Genomic DNA, 6,235 nt, shown 5'->3' with positions numbered 1-6,235 from the left:
TTCATCTTAATTATATGAGATATTTTTCTATCCAAAAATATTCAAAATCTGAATATTCTCTCTCTAGAATATTTTCTCTCTCTAGGCTAAAACAGTTAGAAACAAGGCCTTTATATTTCTGAAGAGGGATTGATTACAGGGGAAGATACTAGACATCAAAAAGGGGTTGGGGGAGGAATCTTACATATATATATATATATATATATATATATATATATATAGAGAGAGAGAGAGAGAGAGAGAGAGAGTGTGTGTGTGTGTGTGTGTGTTTTTGTTTGCCCTAATTTCTTTGTGGGTGAGCCGAAAGCGATTCCTCTAGCTATGCTAAGCTTTGCTAGCATTCTACCCCTTGGTGCAAACAAATTTTCCTTTTGGCAGTGGAGAGCCCATTACCTCCCATCACTACAGTGGTTGGGCAGTTGGCTAACCCATGGGATCGGATGGGGTTAGGCTGGACTGATGATGCATAGGATTATGCATAGATCGTATGTATAGGCTATGCATATGGCCTATGCATATGGCACACCAACATCTCATCATGGTAAACATTTCAAATTGTAGATTGATTCTGAGTGGTGTCTGGAGTTACATCCAATCATTTACAACTCTTTGTTACTATTACCAGACACATAAGGCCTTATGTTAATGCAATATAAAGTGCATCTGGCGACAGTTGATAGTGAGGGAGGTATTCCATTGTGGAAGAAAGACAGTGAATCCGCCGGCCCGTCGAGCGCGTTGCGCGCGTTTCCCTTGAGGGTCTCACCGTCACGTGCCCTTCATGCCCGGCTCGGCTCCAGGAGGCCTCACCCGGGACTTGCCTTCAATCCATGCCCGCCGGCCTAGGGTCCATCGCGGCCCCATCGGCACGGCCCGGCCCGCCGGCCATGTCGGCGACCGTTTTTCCACCGTCCACGGTCCCGTCGGCTCATTCGGTCCCGACTCCGTCAAGGTAGGGAGGGCATCCCCCGGAGGCACTCGGCTCCCGCCAACCCCACTCGCAACGCGGGAGGCCAACGTGCCTACCCGGTGCGTGAGTGCGTCTCGGTGCCTACCATGGGTTCATGCTTTGCCCCTCTGCTCCAAAAAGCCGTGTGAAGGCGTAATCAAAAGCCTTTGAGCACTGTCTAATGCCGAGGCGACTCAGCCGACTGCAGATAGATGATATCCGTGAAGCCCGAATCGGCATAGTAGGCCTCCTCACTCTGGCCTGATCAATCATACATCTCAAAGTGAATACATGGTTAGTGGTAGAGAAAGCTCTCCTGAAGCCTGCCTGCCCTGATGAGCGTAAACCTGCTCGCTCAGCATACAAGCTAAGCTCTTGCTCCAACACTGCGCCATAGAGTTCCCATGCCATACTGCAATGCTTATTTAGGCCTTTATCAAGATCTTTTGAGCACCGGAATCCACACACATACTACGTCTCATCACCATGCCTATCATGCCCAACCCCTCTGCGATGTGGAGACATGGTCGTGGAGATTCCTAGGCAATATAATGGTGATATTGCGTTTGAGTTTCCACCAACCATGGGAAGACGTGTAGGGAATGGACTCCATGGAGCATAAGTATGATCTCCACCAACTGGTGGTCAAAGACACAAACCATTTCTGGAGCCAGATTTTAGAGTTTTGGTTGAGAACTAATGAATTTGATGCCTTCTTTTAAATATCTTGATTCTTTTGCCAGCCACAAGATTCTTTCACATCTATCCATTCACATTACATCACATCCATTCAGATCTCCTCTTATCACATTCACATCTCATCTAATCACATCGCATCCATTTACATCCCGTCACATTCATTCACATTCATTTACATTCATTCGGCTCTACATCAGAGGCCTAGGGAAGAGTGCATGGTTAGGGAGGCCTAGGGAAGAGTAAGGCAAGGGTTGGAGGACAAGCACACTTTAAGTCTATTCACACGGGGGGGAGAAGAGTGTAGGACATGTCCTAGAGCTTGAGGCTGCTGCAGAGCAAAATTCGCCGCGTGTACTTCGTGGGAGCTCAAATGGAGCTAGGCGTAGAATGCGCCGGCTGTTAGCTCTCTTTTGAATCAAAAAGCTCGAAAGGGCACTTGATCATCGTACTGATCTAGTCCTTGGTGCTCAACCTGTTAGCATTCCACCATACAGGATGTGCCAGGCTGAGGAAGATGAGTTGTTGGCTAAACAACTCGCAAACTATTGAAGAATGGGCCAGCTCCGTCCAAGAAAATCACCTTGGAGTGCGTCTGTGTTACTTAGGAGAAAGAAGCATGACACCTGGCATTGGGTGAATATGGGTGTGTGCACATGCGCAAATGGATGCACATACATACGTGTGTAAAACATGTGGGTGGTGATGTGTGAGCGTGCACGTGTATGCACACCTACTCCCGAATGGTTCAAAGCCAATCAATTATATATGGATGCAAATAGCTTACTATATGTTGATTCCCTTGCAAGTGGGTATGGAATTCGGCTCTTCGATCATGGACTAAAAGGAAAAGGGAAAATATGATCGGACATATGTATAATGTTAGTCCGAGTGCAAGTGAGCAATATTACTTACGTATGCTACTCACAGTGTGCAAAGGGTGTAAATCTTTTGAGGATTTGCGAATAGTGAATGGACATTTGTATCCCTATTTTAAGGCTGCATGTGAAGCCAGAGGGATGTTGGAGAGTGATGAGGAGTGGTATATGTGTCTCCAAGAATTTGCAATTCAGAATACAAGATTCCAATTGTGTCAATTGTTTGTCATTATAATGGTTTTTTGTGAGCCTATATACCCAACCCAAGAAGTGGCTAAGCTATCTGCACCTAGTCGAGTTCGCCTATAATGCTTCTTATCACCGAAGTATCGGGATGAGCCCTTTTAAAGCTCTGTATGGACAAGATTGCTTAACTCCATTAACCCGGTAAAGGAAGTTTTTTCGGGTTCGGTTTTGGAACAACCGACGGATTAGTCTCTTATCCGGATATCCGTGGGTGAGGCCCCGAATGTGGGACCCCTGTCCCGCGCGAGAAGTGCTACTTCCGCTGCCAGTATCGTGAATCCGTTGCTCGGTGATTCTTGCAAAGTTTGGTGATGACGGGAATGATGAACATCAATATGGGACTCCGTCGGGGATAGTAGTCCATTCGAAGGTAGGTGGGTGCCAGCTGTAGTTAAAGCAGAATGCTAATTGTGTGATATCCTACCATTCCCTCTTCTAAAGAATTGGTGGCCACTCTTGTTGCATGTTATGACTTCTCTGACTGACTTAGGCTCAAGATGATCTACCACAGTTTGAACCGTGGATAGGCTGGAGCTAGGACGCAAGGCATGCTCCGAGTTAGTCCACCGCCTCAATCGGCTCCGGCTCCACTAGCTCCGCCTCCTCAAGCGCCGCCACCACTAGCTCCACTGGCTCCATCGCCTCCACTGCCTCCTCGAGCGCCGCCACCACAAGTCCGCCTGCCAACACAACGCCTTCATTGCCGTAGCTCCAGCCTATCCACTCCCCCGGCTTTGTGTGAAATGACATGAGAGTAGATACAATCCTCTACACAAGAGGACATCCCTCGAGTGTGCCCCATGCCCCTATTATATAGGAGGACCCTCAAGTGACTCGCAATGGGTCAGCATGTTTGTGAAGTGACAGAAAGTGTAGGTTGCATGTCCGTGGACCCAGACTTGGAGATAGTAGATGCTATCATCAAGGAGATGATGGTTTGTATAGAGGTTGGTGAGTCTATTGTGGAGGGCCAGGTGATCCCTAGTATTGTGGAGGTGTCATTGGTGCTGTATAGAAACTGTTAGATCGCTGTAACACCACTACGGGCGTTACCACAGGAGGGGACGGCCTCTGGCTCACCACCCAGCCATAGAGGAAGAATGAGGATTGCCCCTCATCCCCCAGGCTAGTGTGTGGCTTGCCGTCCACACTAGCGTGGCCGCCCATGACTCCGCATCTCAATAACACGAGAGAGAGAGTGAGAGTGAGTGAAAGAGTGTTTGGCAGAGACATTAACATAGTAAAAATTATGCTTAAAGTAGTTATTCTAATGCTTAAAGTAAGAATTCTAATGCTTAAAGTAGTTATTCTAGTGCTCAGAAAAGTATTTTTATTCCTTTGAAAGTTATAAAAATAGTAGAGATTGCCATATTCCAATACTCTTCTTCTAGACACATCCCACACCACTCTCCCCTTATATCTTCATTGGTAATGTCCACGGCCCAGTAGCTGTACATCCAGGATCTTTCCCACATCTGCAAGAAGGCGGGCCTGGAGAAGATCCCGGATCTCCCCTCTGCTGGGGCGAGTGCCGACTATTCGGCAGATGGTGGAGTGAGCCTGAAGGCGTTCCACCTCTGCGGTGAGGCTCGCTTCCTCTTCCGGCGAAAGAGAAAGCCTGATGGGGATGTCCTCAGGGGCGGACTCCTTGGGGAGTGGGCTACATATAGGGCACGACTTCCCATAAGCTCTCACTTGAGAGAAAGCTATGGAGGCTCACTCTCCTGTATATATATATCATAAGACCGAGACCGAGGCCGGGGCCGCGGGGCCGTGGGTCGTGGGTCAATTGGGTCTCCTTCCTCTAAATGATAAGGCTTAATGAACTTCTCACAACGTCGCCGGCGGCGAACCGCCACCTCAGAGTTCCTCTACATCCATTGAGATGAGAGCCTTCAACACCGACCACCTCATGGAGTGCCTTTGCCTCACATCGACGCAAGCCTTCGTCATCAAACAAACGGGCTGGTCCCGATGCTTGCTGGTAGCTACCCGCATGCTTAAGTGATATGTGTTTCTATTTACTATCAAAGCATGCATTAGGAGCTACCATCATGCATTGACAACTCTATTGGCATGCTTCGATAGCACCTGGCATGCTTAGGTATCTATCGGCATGCTTAGCTAGGACCCCGCATGCATTGGGAGCTCTGAATGCATGCTCAGGTTGTATCGGCATGCTTAGGCAGGACCCCATATGCATTGGGAGCTCCAAGTGCATTCTGCCATGTGGCACACACTACTAAGTGTATGCCACATGGCTTACTTATCTTATCCATTAGAAGAGTGTGTTCACACACTGCTAGCGGTGCTTTGGAAGACTATTAATAAGGGTCATAGAGAGAAAGGACCAAAGGGAGGATTTACAAATAAGTGATCTTGTGCGACACTTATGGCCCCAAACCAGAAGTGATGGGGTAAGTTGCTATTTCCTAAAGCTCCTTGGGTATTTACAAAAGAAGATAAAGCTCAAGTTAAGAAGTGCATTTTAGAGTTTCGTACTCTGACTAGATGTATGCACTACCTAAAGGGGGCGTTTACAAAGGATAACGAGCTCTTTGACTTAAAATCGACACCATGGGGGAAATCTACTCCACTTGGCTAGTGGGGGCAGACCACGCCTTTGATAGGCATAGGTCCAAGTGTTGCGGGGTGGCCGAGTGGTGCAAGCCCATCACGATACGGCTGTGATGAGCCTACACCACATACCTCGACTAGACCACTCCCACTCCCTCAGGTCCGTCTTTACCCACGATGATGATGTAGTAGGGAGTCTAGGAGGGCTAGTAGACATGCTAGCGGGGGGAGAGGGGAGCAGGCTGCTTTTGATGTAGCACCAGGTCTCTGGATGTGTCTCCCAGAGGGGGGCTCTTCATTTGCTCATTTATGAGAGCCAGCTCCTTGGTCCCTCATCCACCGTACTGGAAGCATTCGGCCATGTAGAATATCAGGTTAAGGTGAGTGCCTTTTTGGTCTCACACTTGATGGTAAAGCTGGTCATTGGTTTCAAACACTGAAAACAAAAGATAAGAGAACGATCGTCGGACTGAGACCCCTCCCTACGGGAGGATCAACTTACGTAGCAACGACTCTCAGCAACGGATATCTTGGCTCTTGCAACGATGAAGAACGCAGCGAAATGCGATACGTAGTGTGAATTGCAGAATTCCGCGAATCATCGAGTCTTTGAACGCAACTTGCGCCCGCGGCTCGTCCAAGGGCATGCCTGCCTGAGCGTCCTCACGACCCCCACGCCCCGCCCCCCGCCTCCTCCTGGGAGCGGGGGGCGCGTGGCGGAGCTGGCCGTCTGTGCGCACGTCCCCCTCCCGCCCCACGGGGCGACGACGGGGCGACCGTGTCGCGGTCGGCTGAAATGCATCGATGGCACCGCGTGGCGAGGCGCCGCAAGGGTGGTCCGCTCCCCCCCCCGCGTGCCGGTGCGGCGGGAGGATCGGCGTTTGCGGCC

The 6,235-nt window shown here is 49.5% G+C and overlaps 1 non-coding gene across 1 annotated transcript; it reads left to right on the top strand.

Moving 5' to 3' along the window:
- Positions 1-5,856: 5,856 nt before the first annotated feature.
- LOC147629156 (5.8S ribosomal RNA) lies at positions 5,857-6,009 on the top strand. The gene has a single exon (XR_015268038.1). It is a non-coding gene; the product is annotated as a 5.8S ribosomal RNA (ribosomal RNA).
- Positions 6,010-6,235: the final 226 nt, after the last annotated feature.

Source organism: Cibotium barometz, chromosome 18 (genome assembly GCF_041138505.1).
Source record: "Cibotium barometz isolate CiBa-2024 chromosome 18, ASM4113850v1, whole genome shotgun sequence".
In the NCBI taxonomy this organism is placed as follows: domain Eukaryota; kingdom Viridiplantae; phylum Streptophyta; class Polypodiopsida; order Cyatheales; family Cibotiaceae; genus Cibotium; species Cibotium barometz.
This window is presented reverse-complemented; position numbering and strand designations above follow the sequence as displayed.